We start from the raw sequence: 20,408 nt of genomic DNA on the forward strand, positions 1-20,408 counted from the left end.
TTTGTACCTGATGGTTTCATCTTCTGGTTATTAAAATTAGACAAAGCTTGGGGCACCTGGGTGGCTCAGTTGGTTAAGCGACTGCCTTTGGCTCAGGTCATGATCCTGGAGTCCCGGGATCGAGTCCCGCATTGGGCTCCCTGCTCGGCAGGGAGTCTGCTTCTCCCTCTGACCCTCCTCCCTCTCATGCTCTCTCTCATTCTCTCTCTCTCAAATAAATAAATAAAATCTTTAAAAAAAATTAGACAAAGCTGCCTTTACTGGTTTCTCCATCTCTCCAGAAGGAAAGAAATCTTATTTTTTAAGAGGGGGAGAAAGCTTTAGAAATAACTTACTCTAATTTCATCCAACTTGCAAAATCTGTGCTGTCTCTACCAACATTTGATTTTCCCATCTTTGTCCCCAGGAATCTCTCCTTATGCTCTTGTTATTCTGAGAAAGGCTGTGTGCTTCTTTTGTAGACACACCCATACACTGTGTTAACATGGATTTCTTGGAAAACCAAGCAAGCAGAACTTTTAAAAGAAAGGGGGTATATGCTAAATTTCTCTTGGACCTCTGCTTTTTATTACTCCAGTAAGATCTCAGTGGTTGGGCAGAGGGGAAAAAAAGTAAATTAAAAAAACATGTAAAAAATTACAGTTATATATCACTAACCATGACTCATTGATCTTTATTGACTTGTAGAGAGCTTCGGACATAGAATGTAGCGGGTCACCAAGAAATTTTTGTGGAGTAACTGACTTAAAATGAACATGTCTAGAGACCTATTTAAGTAGGTGAGCATTGCCAACATTAATGTTTGGATTAAATGCTTATCCCCAAAATAACATTCAGAATGTTCCTATAAACCTGTATGTTTTTATCACATTTTATCACTAAGAAATTTACAGGAGTCTCAAGAGATGTATCAAAATAATTTTCACCTGCAAAGTTCTAGGAGGTAGAATTTTTCTCATTAAGCACATCACATTAAGCCCACATCATTCATGTCATGCAAAAGGGACATGCTTTTGAAGACCAACTGCTGTGAATTTAGCTCTTTTCTTTTATGTTGATTATTATTACACAGCCTAATTGCCTTAAAAGCCGATGATTATGCTAGCAGGACAGGGGTAAATTGCTAAAATGTTTACCACTGAACCATAAGCACAGGTTTTCTGTCTGTATTTTTTTAAATCATGATTTTGAAATGCTTTTAGAAAAACCAAAGCAAATTAAGAAGCAAAGGCCCTTTCTCAGTGCTATATAAATTTCAAATGAGTGTTTGTCATCTGAAGACTATACTGAATGAAAATTGCCCAAAAAACCCACTTTGGTAGAGATTTTCCATTTTCAAAATTCATCCTGCATTCACACAAATCAGTATATGAAGAGAGTCTTTTAAGGATGCAAGGAACCAATTACTGATACACAAAACAACACAGATAAATTTTACAGCCATTGACCAGGGGAAAAAATGGACCCGAAAGAATATACCATTGACCCTTGAACAATGTGGGGGCTAGGGCCACCAACCCACACACATTCAAAAATCCATGTATAACTTTTGACTCCCCAAAACCATAACTAGTTATAGCCTATGTTGACCAGAAGCCTTAGTGATAATATAAAAGTCAATTAACATATATTTTGTGTGTTATATGTGTTATATACTGTTTTCTTACCAGGAGGTAAGTTAGAGAAAAAAGTGGTAAGAAAGTCATTAAAAAGGGAAAATACATTTATAGTACTGTACCATATACACTGAAAAAAAAATCTGCATGTAAGTGGACCCATGTAGTTTGAAGCTACGTTTTTCAAGGGTTAACTGTATACTGTATGATTCCACTTATATGAAGTCTAGAGCAGTCAAAACTAATCTTTGGTGATGAAATTCAAAAAGAACTTGCTTCTGGGAAAGAATTTGACTAGAAAGGGGCACAAGGGAAATTTCTGGGGTGAGGACAATATCCTAGATCTAGTTTTGGGTTGGGGTTACACAGCCCTATGCAATTGTCAAAACTCATTGCACTGAACACTTAAGAACTGTGTTTCATTTTATGTAAATTATACCTCAACAACAGCGACAACAATCAGGCACTCAGGAATAATTTTAGTTTTGCTACTCTGATTATAAAGAAAAAAGGCTGATTTTGTAACCAGAAAAAAAATATTTCCAACTAGGGAGCAGTTATTATCCAAATACACACAGCACTAAATAAATGGTGGTCAACTAATTATGTGCACTCTACTGGGAATACTGCTCAATTTTGTGTTATGCAATGAAATAGAAAAAAATCACAAAAAAAGTAATTGTGAAACTTGGTAGAAAGTCAAGTACACGTATGGAGATTATGGGCTTGCAACTGTAGCTGAGGAGACTGGCTAGCCCATTCTGTATGTGGTGCCTTGTAATGACTGTAGCTATCATACGGGTGCATAAATGTTCATCCAGATCATTCGTTTCTATATTGCTGTGGGGACTTAATCTTCCAAGATTGTGCTCAGGTTAAGGGCCTAGTTGAGCTCTGGACCCATAATTTTCTGCTTTACTTTGTAAAACTTCTCTTTTATCTACTTTATATATGAAGATTCTGTATAAAATTTCATTGGAAAAGAGGTTTTGTGCCTAATCTAAGACTGCATTTCATTGTAAAACTAGTATTTTAATTCGAAGTCGTACAAGAGAGCATGTTTGAGGTTTTTTCCCAGTAACACATGGTAGGGAGCAGTTGTGGGTTCTGCTAACCCTTCATCCTCTCTTGATTAGCCAATTTTGTGACCAGTGACAGTCCTTTTCAGAATGGGAATCACAACTCAAAGTCTCCCCGGAGATGCTGACCACAGATGATAGTGCTGCCATGAACTTGGGTTATGAGTGTAGGGGCCAAAGATTTTCTCACAAGGTACCTAACCAACAGTGTTAGACTATAACAGGCTTTTGCATGCTTTTCAAATACTCTTTTTAGAAAAGTTACTTTTAGTTGCTAATATCTGAATCTTTGTACTAATATTATTCCATATTTAGAGGCATTTAAAAAAAAACTTTTGATTTAGCATCGGTTTGTTTTCAGACAAATTTTACAATAAAACCTGACTTACTAAACAAAACCAGAGCTTCTCTGGTTGAAGTAGGATTGGGGAACCTGGAGTCTCACTCATTTGGTTTTCCCTTTGTTTTCTGCAGCAGCCTCAGAGAACCATAAATAACCCTAGAGACAACAAACAAAGATATTAATTTGGAGCAGTGATTCTGAACTAGAGGCACTTTATGTCCTAGGGGACATCTGACAACATGTGGAGATATTTTTGCTTGTCCCACTGTACAGTGAGTCATACTATGTCACCCTGGCATCTAGCAGGTAGAGGCCAGGGATGTTGCTGAACATCCCACAGTGCACAGGACAGGCCCCTTAGCAAAGGAGTGCTTGGCCTCAAACATCAATAGTGCCGAGATTGAGAGACCTGGAATTGGAACAAGATTTAAAGAGATGCAAACACTTAGATGTAATCTGTTCAATTTTTGAGGCGGAGTTGATAAAAATCCATTTAAATATTCTGTTTTATTATGGGGTGAAAATATAAAGCTTCTCTCTGATACTTACATTTCTGGGTAGCTCCTTACAGCGTTTCTCTACTGCCTTTAACTACTTACCTAGAACTAATTAGAAAGAACACTTTTAGTTGTCTCCTTAGTGCCCTCCATTGGGTCTTGACACACTTAGTCTTCATTTCCTCTAGCCAGGGGTCAAAAACACTGACCTCATCACGTAGTTCTAAAGCAAAAGGAAAACATTTGACCATTTTCTGAAAATACTGAATCAATTATGATCCAAATTCCTAGTTATGCTACCATTAGACCTATGTTAGAGCTAATAAAAGCAATCATAATTATTTATATAAGAGTGTTTTTCCTGGAGATGGGGAATAATACCTCTCTGTCCATAAAACAAGTACCATATGTCCATTGTTTTTGATGACAGAACTAGGCAAACATTTCCATCAGGTTTTATTGTTATAAAAAACAACCCACCCCAATGCACAGGAAATTAAGTAATAATTAATGAAAAACAAGAGAACATTTTAGTAACACTTTCAGTACAGCAAAAAAGGGAACATTTTATTAACACTTTTTTCAGTACAAAAAGCAATCAAGGCTGCTTGCCAATATCATATATTACTTCTAAAAGAAAGAATTTTTTAAAAACTCATTTGTTGGAGCTTGACTAATTAGAAAACTGATTTGCAACAACACCTTTCAGTCCAAAGATAGTGTTATAAGCAAGTTTCCATGCTTAGAGTCTGAAAACATGAACCTTTTCAAGTTTTGATTCCATAAGTGTGATCTACTCACGAGCTCACTCTAAAATAGGTATTTATTGCTGCATGAAAGCTATCCCAAAGTTTAGTAGCCTAAAACAACTGTTATATATTTAGCTCTTAATTCAATGGGTCAGCAATTTAGGCTAGGCTTAGTTGAATGATTATTCTCGTCTTGGCTAGGCACCCACTTGTATGCATATGGAGCCAGCAGTAGATAAACCAGGTGGCTTAACTTCTTGCATTTGGCCCACTGTTGGCTGGCACAAAATGGGGAGGACTGGGTCATCAGCCATCAGGCTAGTCCTGGTTTGTTTACATGGAGAGGCAAGGGTCTAAGGAGAGCGAGAGCAAGTCCTCTTGCAGTCTAAGCTCAGAACTGGTGCGAAATTGCTTTTGTCACATTCTGCAGGCTAAAGCAAGTTAAAAGGCCAGCCCAGATTCAAAGCATGGAGAAATAGGTTCTACCACTTAATGAGAGGAACTGCAAAGTCACAATGCAAAGTGTATGGATATAAGACCAAGTAGTGTAAACTGAGGCCACCTTTGCAGTCAATATACCATAGTCACCCAGCATGCTGCTCTCATCTTTATTTTCATAAGCTTCAGCTTCCCTAGGGTGCCTGCCAGGAGGACAGTGCATGCAATCCAGAAATGCATGGGTATTAATGCCCAATGGAGCACACTTGGACCAATAAGAAAGAGGAGATGAAAATGGCTGACAGATAAATTATCTTCTCTTCTTTCTTTTTGACAGCCTGTTCCAAAAACCTGCATACAGATTAGAAAGTTGACACTACAGCCATTGATTCGAAAACCATACCACCTCCACCACAAGTCACATTTGCAAAATAAGTGTCCTGGGTCCTGCCTCTTCCCTCTCTTGTGAACAAATTACTCTGTAAGTACATCTGATTGGTGGCTCCTAACATAAGTTCAGTACCCAAGTTTAAGAAAAATCTGGCAAATCTGTTTTTTACTTTTCCATTTTTGCATGCCAGAAGTAGGTTGGAATGAAAGTTAAGTGAGTCAACCCAGAGTATCTACCACAATCTCTACTATGCAAAGAGTTCCTATAAATCAATAAGAAAAGGATGATAAACTGATTGCTAAAAGTAATTCACAAAAAAAGAAATAAAAACAAATGTACTATATGTTATACTATATAACATGTTATTATGGTATATAATATGTTGTACTATAAAAGAATGTTTCTTTTCATTAGCAATCAGGGAACGACTTTACATAGTTTTTAAAAAAATCAGATCGGCTTAAGTAAAAAGTAGTGTTTAAAATTGACAGGAAGGAACTCTCATTGACCTATTGAACTGTGTTGAGATTAAGTTTATATAAGTTTTTTTTCCTTCCTTTTTTAGAGGCTAACTTGTTATCGATCTATATTTAAAATCTTTTGACCCAACAGTACTTCATCCTGTAATCTGTCTTTTAGAAATACCTGAACTTGTACAAAGAGATATGTATATAGAGTTTATTGTATTATGGTTTGCTATCAAGTAATTAGAAAATAATCTAAATGTTCATAAGAAAGGAAATATTTAAATTGTACAATCAGGTTATAGAACTTTATACAGATTTTTTGAGAACTATATTATAAGGACTGTCATGGGAAAGGCCCACAAAAATTAGTAACTATAAAAGCAAGTTGCAGACCTATATACAGAAAGAGATCGCATTTTTGAAAAATAAAAAATGTATGTAATCTATTTATCCCTATTTCTCTACAAAAATACCTTAGTAGTATTTACATTGCTGATCTGGTGTGTGCGGTGGTGTGTGTGTGTGTGTGTGTGTGAAAGAGGAAAGATCCTGGAAGAATATACACTATATAGTTAATTACTTCAAAATAATGGGACAGGGGAGAGGGTGACTTTAGTTTTTACCCTGCATATTTTTACATTGTTTGAATATTTTATAAGTTACAATGCTCTTGTAACTTAAAAAATGCATGATGCACCAAGGAAAACGCTGTCAACAGTTACTCAAACTGTTATACCATTCCTTAAAACCCTCATTCCAAATGCTGTCAACAATAATTTCCAACAGTATCATCATAGAATATCCTGGAGGTCTAAAAACTTGCCTATGAAATCTTCTGAGATTTGTCTGCCTGATAATCATCAAAACTTTCAACTTAAATTAATTAACCTTGATACTCTCCTGAGGGCCTGCCCACACAGCCCACAATCTGCCCATTTTAGTGCTGTTTCCAATTCGCAATAGTAGTAAATGTTGCTGCTAAATTCTGATCTGATAAAACTGTGCTCGGAACCTCGCCAAAAAGAGCTAAAATACAAATCCCCAGTGAAATGAGCAATTATTTTGTCTACTTCTTGACCTAAGAAAGTAAACATGACCCGAAGCTGTTCTAGACATTTAAAATTAATAATAAAAAGGGCTAATAAGTCTGTACTTATTTTTGCTTTAAGTAAGCAGCCTGATTTCCTCACAGCTGACCCTGGTTTATTTTTGGCCCTGAGTATTTAAGGAGAATGAAAATCATATCATGCAACTTTGGAGGGGCGGTTTGCTCCCTTAAGTGACCAAACCTAGACATCACTGGAAATGACATTGGCCATTATATTATAGGCAAATGTCTGCTCTCATCAAAGCCCATGGCGGCAAATCCAAACTGAGACTGTATTTTCCCAAAGAGCAATATCCACTTCTATTTTGTACAAGTCCTTAGTCTGAAGCTGATTAGATGAACTGTCCAAACCATTTAGACTCTAAGATATACTGGATACTGGATAATTCCCAGCTCATATGTATAAGCCTAGGGTAAGAACCATCTTAATAAATTAATCTCTGAACTAGGTGGAAATACAAAAATTTGTCTATTGGAAGCAGATCATTATCATAACAAATGAAGGTGAGTTTAAAATGAAAGCATCATAGTCTTCATAAAATTAACCATCAAATAGAATTTCATTCAGTCACCTGGAATTTTTCATATAATTAAACATATTCTCTAGAAATTAATGTTAACAGAAATACATATTTTGGGCGCCTGGGTGGCTCAGTTGGTTAAGCGACTGCCTTCAGCTCAGGTCATGATCCTGGAGTCCCGGGATCCAGTCCCACATCGGGCTCCCTGCTCAGCAGGGAGTCTGCTCTCCCTCTGACCCTCCCCCGTCTTGTGCTCTCTCTCTCTCTCCCATTCTCTCTCTCAAATAAATAAAATAAATAAAATAAATAAAATCTTTTAAAAAAAAAGAAATACATATTTTTTCCTCCTTTGCAATTGATAGTCATCTCAGAGAAACCTTGATCCATCTTGATTTGATGATTATGATTTCATTTCTTTATCCCCCCTAACTTTTATCCTTTTATTATTTTGACGGAAATCTCAATGTAAAAACAAGTCTTAATTCCCAAAGTCTCAAGTTATGTCACGTTGAGTCCTGATTTTGAAGCACCTTTCCCACATGATCTTTGCAAATGGAGATCTTTAAATGAAGTTAGTCTTGAATCACAAAGATGTGAAAAGAAGCAATGGGCTTGGGGTCCTCTGTGTCATGGAGACCATTCTGGAGGATTGTTTCAGGCAAAGGGAGGATGCCACGTTCCCAGCGGCATTGGTTTCTATCAACAGTAATAACTACCATAGTCACACATTTCCCATTGCAGCCCCATTTTCATCCTTCCTGTTGCCAGAATAAAATTGAATTTTTACTCACTTTCCTCCTTTTTCCCATTTACCTAATTCCCACTCTTCATTTAGAGCCAGCTTAAATCCAACGAAGGTTTTAAGATTCCTTAATCTTGTGTGGTCTGGAAATCCCTTCCTGTTTTATCAATTCATATCTGTAGCCTTCAAGGAGATTTTAGCTCACTTATGTTTCTATCAGTAATAATTTTGTAACAATAGTGTCTGCTCTCCAAAAGTAGACTGAAAACACTGTTAGACTAATGTCCCAATTCTAGTACATTTTTTCCATTTTTAAAAACTAAGGTATAATTCTCCTTTTTTTTGAGTAAATTCTACAAATTTTGACAAATGTATATAGTCATGTAGCCATCATCATGATTAAGATGTAGGGCACTTCCTTCACCTCAAAAAGTCCCCCTATGCCCCTTTGTAGTCAACCTCCACATACATTCTTTGCTCCCAGCAACCATAAACCTATTTTCTGTCCCATAGTTTGTCTCTGCAAAAGTGTCATATAAATGGAATCATATAGTAGCCTTCTGAGTCTGGCTTCTTTCACTTAACATAATGCATTTGAGATTTAGCTATGTTGTTGCATGTTCCAGCAGTTCATTTTTAATTGCTGACTAGTATTCCATTTTATTTATTTCTTTTTTTATAGAGAGAGAGCGCAAATGGGGGTGGGGGTGGCAGACACAGAGAGAGAATCTTAAGCAGGCTCCATGCTCAGCGCAGAGCCCAAGGCAAGGCTCCATTTCATGACCCTGAGATCATGACCTGAGCCGAAATCAAGAGTCGGACTCTTAACCGACTGAGCCACCCAGGCGCCTGAATATTCTACTTTATAGATCTAGCGCAGTTTGTTTTCCAGCACTCTAGTTGAAGGACATTTGAGTTGTTTCCAACTTGGGGTGACTATGAACATGACAACTTATAAACATCCAAGTTTTTGTGTGAGTACAGGTTTTCATTGCATTTAGGTAAATACTTGGGAGTGACATTATTGGGTCCTATTATATAGGTATGTTTACCTTCTACTATATTTTCTAATATACCTCACAACTTTGTATGCTGTCTTATGCAATTGATTCATTAGTTGGGCTCCCTTCCCTTAGCAGTCTGGGTAAAATTGGTTTAGACCATGACAAAGTATAAGTTTAAAGTTCTCTCTCTCCTTTTATTATTTATTTATTTTTGAGAGAGAGAGAGAGTGCATGTGCATTGGATGGGGAGGGGCAGAGGGAGAGAATCTTAAACAGGCATCATGCCCAGCACAGAGCCTGATGTGGGCTCGATCTCACAACCCTGAGATTATTACCTCATCCGAAATCAAGAGTTAGATGCTTAACTGACTGAGCTACCCAGGTGCCCCAAGTTCACTCCTAATATAAGCTTATTTTGGGGAATTTCACTTTGAAGGGTACCACTGATTCTGATTTCTGGGTCCTTTCATGATGTCGTCTCCCACCATCCCACCAGCCCATTGCTAATAATCTGGATTCAAAATTTGCCACACCTTCCAGTTGTTTATAGAGTGCCCAGTCACATGAAAGCATGAGCAAGCATTATAGATTTTACTGAAAGTTCATAGGAACCATAGATTGTGTGAGTGAAAGTGTTACATTTTACATCCCACAGAAAACAACTAAAAATTGCATCTTAATCCCTGCTCTTTCATGGGATTGCCAATTTGGACACTCACCATTCAGGTTTCTTTCTACTCTTGACCTTTAAGGAGCTAGTCTTGTTAACCTCTCTCCAACACGAAGCAATTTTCCTTTCTCTATATGCAGGGCAAATCATATCTGGCTGCTATTCCTAATGGTACTCAGGAAAGCAGAACAAATGCTTTCCTGTTAAGATTACTTTCCCTGCTTAGAGAACATATAACAGTTTCATTCTAAGGATGCTATTTAAAAAAACAAAAACAAAAAAGTCCCAATTCTTTGAAAGTTGAATATTCATTTATGGCACAAGTTGACAACTGTTAGTGTTTACCAGTTTCCTAGTACTGTGTAATAAACCAACCCCATATTTAGTGGCTGAACAAACTTTTGTTTTGTTTTGTTCATGAGGTCTCAGGTGAACTAGGCAGTTCTGATCTCAGCTGGTTTCACTCTGGTCTCTATAGTCAACAGTTGGTTGGTTAACATCTCTACTGACCTAACCAGGCTCCCTCACATAGCTTGGCTGTAGGATCTTTTAACATGGCCTTGGCTAAGATTACTGAGTTCTCATACATGTTACATTTTTCAACTAACTAGTCTGGCTTTTCATGGCAGTTTTCATGGCAGTGGTAGGAGTCCAAGAGAAAGTGTGGGCATACACATAGCTCCTTACAAACAAGCAGACCATCACTTCTACAACATTCCATTGACCAAGCAAATCACAAGACCAGCCCAGATTCCAGGACAGAAGAAGACTCCACTCATTAATGGGAGTTGCTACAAAGTCACATTACATAGAGAATGCATATAAAAAAGGTGAAGAAAAAAAAAAGAAAGGTGAAGATTTAGGGCATTTTTGAAATCAGTCTACTACACTTATAAAATCTGAATGTTCAATTAATTAAAAGATCTAATTTTCCTATAATTCTAAATAACTAAATTTTTTACTTTATTCAGCTCATGAACACAAAGCTAATTAAACTTCACACTTCATTAAAAAGTGTTGCACTTTCCCTAATGAAAAACTAAAACAACTTCATTGGATTCCTTTCAATTTAATAAACCACATATAAACTAAAGCTAAAATGGTACCACTGTGGTCATCTGTCAGTTATTTTGGCCAATACCATTGAATCCATTTTTAAAAAAAGATTTATTTACTTAGAGAGAGAGAGAGAGAGAGAGAGACAGAATGGGGGGGAGGGGCAGAGGGAGAGGGAGAGAGAATCTCAAGCAGACTCCACGCTGAGCATGGAGGCCGACATGGGGCTGGATCTCATGGCCCCGAGATCATGACCTGAGCTGAAACCAAGAGTTGGACGCTTAACCAACTACACCTCCCAGGCACCCCTACCACTGAATCCATTTAAACCAAAAATGTTTAAATGATTATATAAAAAATTTTTAATAGAAAAAAAATAAAGAGGAAGCTAGTTCATAACTTAGGATTCCCTAACATGTCTTTTTTTTTTTTTGAAGGGGGTGATTTTATGAAGTTATACATGTACATAGTTTAAAGAATAAAATAGTTTTCCAATGTTTGTTATCAAAAACAACAGTTCCTTATATCCTTGCAGGCACCATGCCCATGCAACACACAAGTATTTCAAAACTTTCACAACAATTTTTTTTTTATTTAGACATCCATATTAAAATATCATGCTTATATTTATTGTTCCCTCTTAATTTTCAGTCTTGGGCATTATCTATTTTCTCCCTATTTATGGAGAAAGATGACTTTGCATGACCTCTCCTGTATCTTCCCACTCTCTTATCCCCCACCGTTCTCCATCCGCTTAGGATAGTTATATCCCAATTTGGGTTAGAACAATATGTATTCATTGTACAAATGCTATCCACAGTTGATCCATGTGACATACTATAATTACTTTTCATTTCTTGTAACCTTTATGTTTTGTTTATAATTAATAATCATGTTTTGTTTGTTTCCTTAATCCTCCATATATATTTTTTTTAACAAACCAACCCAAATATTCTGCCAATTACTTACATCTCCTCTTTATTTTTTTTTAAAGATTTTATTTATTTATTTGACAGAGAGAGACACAGCGAGAGAGGGAACACAAGCAGGGGGAGTGGGAGACGGAGAAGCAGGCTTCCCGCCGAGCAGGGAGCCCGATGCGGGGCTCAATCCCAGGACCCTGGGATCACGACCTGAGCCGAAGGCAGACGCTTAACGACTGAGCCACCCAGGCGCCCCTACATCTCCTCTTTAAATGTTCAGCTATATCGGGACACCTGGCTGGCTCAGCCAGTAGAGTATGTGACTCTTGATCATAGGTTGTGAGCTCAAGCCCCACATTGGGTGTGGAGCCTACTTAAAAAATAAATAAATAAATAAAAATTCAGATATATCCTTATCTGATAATTTCATTATCTCAAATAAATTTCTCCAAAAACCTTCTGACAATCTTCCATGGGGAGAATTGACCTGTGCCTGGTGAATCAATATCCTACTGGTGATTCTCTTTATCTCCTCCCTATATTGTGTTTTCTGTTTCTTAAATCCTGTATCTTTATTTTTCTTGGCTTATTTATTAGCTTTGGTGGTACACATCCTCCAATAGTTTCTTGAAGAAAAATTTTGGAGATCATACATGTCTGAAAATATTCTGTCCTCACATTAAGTGACATGGTGCCAAGATATAGAATTTTAGGTTGAAAATCAATTTCTTTTGGAATTTTGAAAGCATTTTTCTGTTGTCTACAGGTTCGAGTGTTATCTATAGCTTCTAGTATTAATCATGAAAAGTTCAAGACCCTTCTCAACTTTTATTCTTTAATTGTGAACTTTTTTTTTTCTCATGTAGTACTTTCTTTCTGTTCCATGCCTCTGACATATCTCCAATGTCTTGGCATAGGAATATTTTTGTCCATTGTGCTTGGCACTTGCTGAGTTTATTTAACCTGGAAATGTATAGCGCTTCATTCTGGGGAATTTCTTGAATTATGTTTTGTCTTCTCTGCTTCCCTGATATCTCTGTCTGAAATTCCTACTTCTTTTTGACTTCTAGACCTGGACTGGTACTCTAGCTTTCTTTTTATTTTTCTTTCTTACTTTACATCTTTGTCTTTATATTCTTCCTTTTGTGGAGATATTCTCAACTGTATTTTCCAATCCTTACCTGGAGTTTTTATATCTGTTCTCACATTTCAATTTCTAAGGGCTCTTTTTATTATCTGTGCATTTTTTTTATAATAGCATGTCTTTTTGCCCATGAATACAGTATCTTCCTCTGTGATTCTGAATATATTAATGTAGATGCTTTAAAATTTCTTCTCTTGGCATACTATCTTTGCTTCTAAATAGTTGTTTTCCCTGTTTCTTTTGGTCATAATCTTTCATGCTGAGGATTTCCTGAATGTCTGGTGATCCTTGGCTATCTGCTTATATTTAAGCATAGGCCTCTGAAAAGCTGATGCGATGCTCTGAACTAGTGGATGGGCTTTGTCAACTCTGGGCTTTACTGTAGAAGCATCTAAGGGAATTCTCTGGGGGAATCATTAATGTCAGAGTCTTTAGCTCTTTCTTCTTGGGTGGATAAGATTCCTCAGAGGAAGATTTCTAATTTCCTGCCCAGAAAACATAGGCTTTGCTGCCAGCACTCTGGGAACTAAAGGGGAAAAGAGGGCTGGGGGTTTCAGAGTTAAGTATGCAAATACAGTACTATTCTTAAGCCTGGTAGGGTGACCAACCTTCATGGTTTGCCCAGGACTAAGGAGTTTCCTGGGATGTAGGGCTTTCAGTGCTAAAATCAGCATGGGACAGTTTATCAACTTGGATATTCTTTTTTAAAATTTTAAAAAGATTTTATTTATTTATTTATTTGAGAGAAAGAGAGAACTTGAGAGAGAGAGAGCAAGCATGAGTAGGGGTCAGAAGGAGAGGGAGAAGCAGGCTCCCCGCTGGGCAGGGAGCCCAATGGTGGACTCGACCCAGGACCCCAGGATCATGACCTAAGCCAAAGGCAGTCACTTAACCAACTGAACCACCCAGGTGCCCCACCTCAGATATTCTTTAAAGGACCCTGCTGTGGCCTTTCTCTGGAGTGCCTTTTCCCAAGATTTGGGGGACCCACCCCTCATTTCTAGACCATGCTTTAGAATTCCTGCCCAAATGATCTCAAGCTTGCCTCCAGAGACTGTGTGAGCCTCTTCTCTCAATCTATCCTCCTTATGATGAGTAATTCCACTGACCAGTGTATGTTCTCCTGAAACTAAGGCATGGACAATGAGTGGGAGTTTGTGGGGATTTGATAGAGCTTGAACAGGAGGGCTGGGTCTCCACAGGTGCTCATTGGAGGCCTGGACAGTGAGGCAAGGGACCAGGATGGGAAGAGAAGGGAAAGTAGACCAGAAGCCATGGCTCCCATGGGCACTCTCACTTTGGGCTCTGCAAATGCCAGGCAAAAGCCTGAACCTCACTGCTTTCACTGTGATATTTACCCCACTTCCAACTGTGCCTAGAGCCCTCCAGTCCAGAGACCTCTCAATTACCCACTCCTATGACTCACCTTCTTGTATTTTACCAGGATGCAAAGGGGCAAGAGCCCAGCTACATAGAGTAGACGATAGGATCTTAGAATCAAACCTCCTTAAGAGACTTATAACCAATTGCCTATCTTGGCCCCATTTTCATTCCTATTTCCAGAAGTGCCCAACACTGATCATCAATTGGATTGCTTATCATCTGACTCCTGTTCAGATTTATAATGTAGCTTTCTTTAGTTTGCTAAGTCATGTTCCTCTCATTCATCCATTTTCTAGCTTCCAACATCCAAGTAGTTGCTTCTCTTGTCCTTTGTAGGTCTTATTCTTTTTTAAAAAATTGCTTTACTTTCATGTGAATAGGGCTTTGGAGAGAAGGAAAGCAAATATGTATATTCAATCACCCATTTTTGCTAGGAAGTTGAAATGTCAAAACATTTCCAGCAAAGCAGTAAACAGGAAGAAAAAGAATAAACTTGGGTTAAGGGTGTATGTGAGATATTAGGAGAGAAACAGTCAATTTCCATTTGCTCCACTAATGAAGCAATATCCTGAAATTACATGAGATAACATCTACCCGTTTGTTTGCCACTAACTGTTTTATATCAGGCAAACATGCAGCTGCTCTGGAATGGGCAGAGAAAGCAAAGGGAATTGGATTTCCTTCCAAGACATTATTTCCAACTTCGGCTGGGGATAAGCTATAGTGATTGTGCTGCTTTATATATAGATGGAAGATAAAGGCAACTACAAGCTCTCAAATGAGGGGACACATATGTTTTAAAAAAATTTTTTTAGGAGATGAAATGTTTTGGGATGGCCCCCAAAAGCCAGACCATAGCTTCACTTCAGCCTCTGTTCCTAGTCATGCTACATTTCAGGGTAGCGAAGGCTTTTGGCAACATGTGCAAATCTAGAACACTCGTGGGTGTGGAAGAGCAGGACACTCTGCTGGGGAGAACCCATGCATTCTCTACGGCCCATTTTGGGGGCATTAAGGTAAGCCCTGGCCAGATGAGCAACAGGTGTCATCATCAAGGCCAAGCCAAGACTGGGTTAACTCAGGGAAAAGGCACTGATCTTGACTTTGTGCTTAATACGGACTCATATAATGCATGATTTCATTGAAAACTTATAGTAACCCACTCTACATGCAAGGAAATGGAAGGCCAGAGAGGTTAAGTAACTTACTCACGACCCCATTGGCTGGCCAATGTGGGAACTGGGAATCCCATCCAGTTCTGTCTAGTTTTTTAAACCATATAAAAATAATCACAAATCTGAGCAGAGGCAAGCCTTCTTGCTATGGTTTTCCAGGAGGCAAGGTGAAGAGCCTTTGGACATAGCTTTTGCCTACTTGGATACAGGTGTGCTGGACCTGCCCTTGGCAACATGATCTAGGCAGCAGCGTGTGTCTCTGGCAGATGCAGGCTTCTCTACTGGGCAGTGCACTCAGCTTCCCTCACATACAGGGCCCAGCTCCTTTTCAGATTTCAGATCTTCTGTCTGTGGATCATCAGGGGATTACTCTCCAATTTTAGGGGGAATAAATTCATACCATTGAGTGTGCTGACATCTCCTGATTCATGACATTCTGCACTTTTATTGTTCTAAGTGTGGCATGGTGTGCTTGTTTCATATTAAGGAGCTCAGCCAATTGAGATCAGATGGCAACATATGATAAGAATAGGGAATCTTTACCTTCTTGGGTTTAGGATTTATTTTTAATAATTTTGGACAAATTTTAGTCTAATTCTGTGCACACACACACCCTAAACTCACTGGGTTAGGTTTTTTTCTTTTTCACGAAAGGTGTATAGATATTATCTTAACTGCTGGAAGACAGTAAAATACTTGAGATAACAATGCCCATGGACATACCAACTGTCATACCAATAGCCATTCACTCAGGCCTTGAGAAGAGTGGAACAACTGAGTAAAGTTGGATCTCAGGTCTCCTGCAGCATAGCTCAGGGACTGCAGGATGAGGCACTTGTCCAGAGGAGAAGACAACTGTGAGTTGTTTGCAGCCAACTCTTGCAGCAGAGGGTGATGGGTGCACTGGTGCAGAGAGCAGAGGGGTTCAGATCCTGGTAGCACCCCCTGCCTGTCCCCCTTCAGTGCCCAGTCAGCAGCCTGACTCAGCTCCTGTTTTTTCTTGTTCTTTTTTCTATCTGCTCCCATTACCAAAGAATTGACTTCACTTTTGTTATTTGATTTTTTAAATTCTATGAATTAAAAGTTACTGAATATGATTTTAAAAACAGGACATAACACTCATATGGTCATAATCCAGAATTAGCAATTGTTAATATTTGGTTACATTTACTTTGAGAAACAAATAAAACATTACACAATCCTTTTCCATCAGAAATCCCCTAGGTCCCATTCCCTAACCCCCTCCCCAAAGGTAACAATAGTCAATGGTGGGTTTCTTTCCACTCCACGAACAAAAACTAGTGTCTGCCTTTGGCCCAGGTCATGACTCTGACTTCTCTCTTACTTCTACCATCCTGTGTCCTACTGCTGTCTCCAAAATCTAACCAAAAGCCAGAAAATAATGGAGTCTGGGCCAGGAAGTCCATAGGAATAATTACCCCTTCCCCCAGGGCACACAGCAAGGGCAGAGATGGAAGAAAATGGATTTTATTGGAGAAGAAGGTAAGCAAATGGAGAAGAACCTGCAAAGCAACCTATAGAATGTTTTCTGTGACATATTGGTAAGTCACTCCAATGTCCCTTTCCATGCTGGCCTTGAGGACATAATCATTGGCAAAATAATCTTTCCTCTCCCCACTCCCCACCCCACTCATCTTACCTGTGTTTATGAGACTCAGAGAGATGCCACTCACTCTTCCCCCTTTTCAATAAATGAACTGAGTGGGGGCACTTGGGTGGCTCAGTCAGTTAAAAGCGCCTGCCTTCAGCTTGGGTCATGATCTCAGGGTCCAGGGATCGAGTCCCATGTCAGGCTCTCTGCTCAGCGGGGGAGTCTTCTCCTTTCTCTCACTCTCCCTCTGTGCTCTCCCCTCCCTCAAATAAATAAAATCTTTAAAAAAAAATAAATGGGGGCGCCTGGGTGGCTCAGTCGTTAAGCGTCTGCCTTCCGCTCAGGTCATGATCCCAGGGTCCTGGGATTGAGCCCCGCATTGGGCTCCCTGCTCCGCGGGAAGCCTGCTTCTCCCTCTCCCACTCCCCCTGATTGTGTTCCCTCTCTCGCGCTCTCTCTGTCAAATAAATAAATAAAATCTTAAAAAAATAAATAAATAAATAAAAATAAATGAACTGAATGACTTCATTCAAAATGTCAGGTTCATACGATCCTTCTTCACATCTGACTTCCTGCCTATATCCAACATAGTCATACCTTTGAACTCCTTAAGAGTTCTCCATGGCTCTTTCTTTAAGGAAGAAAATCCTATTTTTGCCTTCTATTCAAGTTCAACACCCACGGTTTGGCTTCAGCCATCATCCTCAGGTATTTCTCCTACTATTTCTCAAAAAGAACCCTAGATTGTAGTCAGTTTGAAATATGTTCTGATATGTTCTCCATCTTTCTGCCTATACTTTTACTCATGTCCACTTGTAAAACTTTTTACTTTTTAAGGGCCAAATGAAATGTCACTTAGTCTGGTGGGCTTACTGTACTCAATTTCATTAGGCAGGAGGCTCCCCTCCCACTTCTGTCTTCTCTATGGCCTGTCCCCTGTCACTCTGGACCATAATCAAGGGTTGGGGGAAGGGTTAAGATGACCATACACTGAGATTGCCTGGCAACTCACATGTACTAACTCATTTATTCCTAGTCAACAATCCAATGGAATCAGAATTATCCTGATGAGGTCAGGCAGCTCAGAGGGGCACCACGTTTATTACATGTGGATTACTTATCCTTTCACACTAGTGTGTAATGATCTTGCATTTTTCTGATGAGTAACTGAAACTCTGAGAAGTTAAGTAACTTTCTCAAGAACTCAGCAAAATAAGGCAGAGGCTAAATTCAAACTCAGCTCTGTGTTCTCAGGTTGTCTGCCATGGTCCCTCACAACAGATAAGAAAAATAAAATTACTGGTTGCCCTCTCTGGCCCAAGAACAATGTTAGAGGCCTTCCTGTAGCATGTTTTAATCCTAACTAGAACCTTAGGAAGGAAGGAATATTAATGAGGAGGGGAAGCAGAGTACACAGAAGTCTGGAGTCTATCAAAGAGTTGCTGGTGATTTTAGGTTAAGACCCTTTTCTCTAGCCCTAAATTAATTTGATCTGTTGATTAAATCACTCTTTGAAGATGAAGTTGCAGAGTTACAAAGAAAAATTTGTCTACTTTATAGTTCTTCTCAGCGATGGTCTTGATAGCCTTGGTAAAGGCAGGTCCTGGGAGAGAGGAAAAAGTGGATACATTCTGGCTGCTGAAAAAAGACAAGCTTCTCCCTTGTGGCCACCATCTTGCCAGTTAATGCTCCTTGAGTCTTTATGATTTAATCTCTTGTCACAAATTATGAAGTTTAAAAAGTGCTTTATAATATTTTTATCCTGACTTTTACATTAAAATTCAATGGGTTACTCAAACATATTCTGTGGGAAAACAAATATCCAGATTTTCTAGCCCCCTCACCTAATCAGATTTTCACACACACACACACACACACACACACACACACAAGCGCATGTGCGTGCGCGTGCACACACCCATGTTGGGGCTGACTTGCATCTTTATTCCCACTAATCTTTTCATTGTGATACCTCAGTCTTGCCTTCCACTCACATTTCACCTCTGTGGTGGTCAAGCAAATGTTCTGACATCAAACTTCATTTTCTAGATAGAAAACAAGTTTACATAATCTTAAAATAATATCTAACTTCATCGCTATTTCCCTTTACTTACAAATAATCTATTTCAAACTCCTATTTGATTATAATATAATATCTCCCTACTATTTTAATCAAAGTTCTATGAGGAAAAAGCACTTTTTTTCCAGATGATTCAACAAAAAGACTCTTTACAGAGATGTGGGCAGCATTAAAAGAACCAACAAGGAAGGATGAAGCATGCAGAGACTGGCAACAAGGAGAAGCTGCTATCATCCATAGATTTGAAAGGATGTGGGGCATTGATGATGTTACTGATGGAGCCATGGAAGATGGGTAGCCCCTATAATTATTGATGGACTCAGCCACTTCCAGAACTGAAAAACTAAAGGCAACAGAGAGTAGGGAAGAAATGTTCTGAGCTCTTTTTTCCCCGTGATCTCTGGCAGAGCTTTCCATTGGTCAAATTCGGAAAAGCACCATATGACAAGAGAAGCAGCTAATGTAATCCAGAATGATCAGCCTCCTGAGACACAGAGCAGAGGGTAGAAGGCTGAGAATGGATGGGGAGGAAGAAAATAACCAACACATTTATCTTCCTAGTTTCACAGATCTCTACCATCAACAATGGCCCCATTCTGGCAAAATCCTGCCTCCCGATGTCTTCATTCATTCATTCCACATGGATTTGTTGACTGCATTATTAAATTATGGAAAATATAAATAAATTTAAATATAAGAATAAACTTTTCTCTTAAGGAATATATGATTTAGACATGAGAGAAGACATACCTGGTTAAATACATTGGAAACATTTTCTTGATTCTCTTGTATTCTGTGGTGAGCCTGTATCATGAAATTTGTTTTCATAAAAATATATCAGTGTTATCTCCTGGTAATCTGTACCTAAACTTTATTGTAGATCACATTTTAGTTAGTGTTGAAAACCTGCATTTCTGGCATGTTTTAGGGAGGTCAGTGTCAAGTATGTTGGTCTTGGAAACCTTCCAATAGCAGGCAACAGAGCAGAAACTCGAGGGCAAATTTTTCAGGAACTTGAAATTCCTTCTTAGCTTATATTCTTAAAACCCTATCATTATGTCAAGTTGGTATATCCCAGAAAGAAACTCTCCTAAACTAGCTTAGCTCTCCACAGAAAAGCTATCTTTAAGCTATGGTTTAATACTTTAGGTTTAATTGAAGGTCAGTATGAGAAATAGTCATGTGAAACACATTTTTGCTTATATTACAAAACTACATTTATAGATGACATCTATAATATTCTGTGATGTTCCTCATGTAAGAATTCATATAAACTCCTCCTAAAAGGTTCTCTGAAAATGAGGTCTCTAGTTTTGCTTTCCTATTTACCATAATTGCTAAAGCAACTTCAATAAATCAGGTTTCTAGAATGTTGCTACCTTAAAATGGTTCCTCCATTCTTTTTCGATA

At 38.6% G+C, this 20,408-nt stretch overlaps 1 protein-coding gene across 1 annotated transcript in view; it reads right to left on the reverse strand.

Annotated features, from left to right (window-relative positions):
- PAK5 (p21 (RAC1) activated kinase 5) overlaps positions 1-19,800 on the reverse strand; it is a 298,952-nt gene extending 279,152 nt beyond the window's left edge. Inside the window, exons 1-2 of the mRNA XM_081833216.1 lie at positions 19,749-19,800; positions 3,588-3,758 (exon numbers count right to left, since the gene is read on the reverse strand). The gene's annotated coding sequence lies outside the window, so the exon portion shown is untranslated. The remainder of the gene's footprint in view (positions 1-3,587; positions 3,759-19,748) is intronic.
- Between the last annotated feature and the right edge of the window lie 608 nt (positions 19,801-20,408).

The sequence above is a fragment of the Leptonychotes weddellii genome, chromosome 10 (assembly GCF_054177405.1).
Source record: "Leptonychotes weddellii isolate Sample4059 chromosome 10, ASM5417740v2, whole genome shotgun sequence".
NCBI classification, from domain to species: domain Eukaryota; kingdom Metazoa; phylum Chordata; class Mammalia; order Carnivora; family Phocidae; genus Leptonychotes; species Leptonychotes weddellii.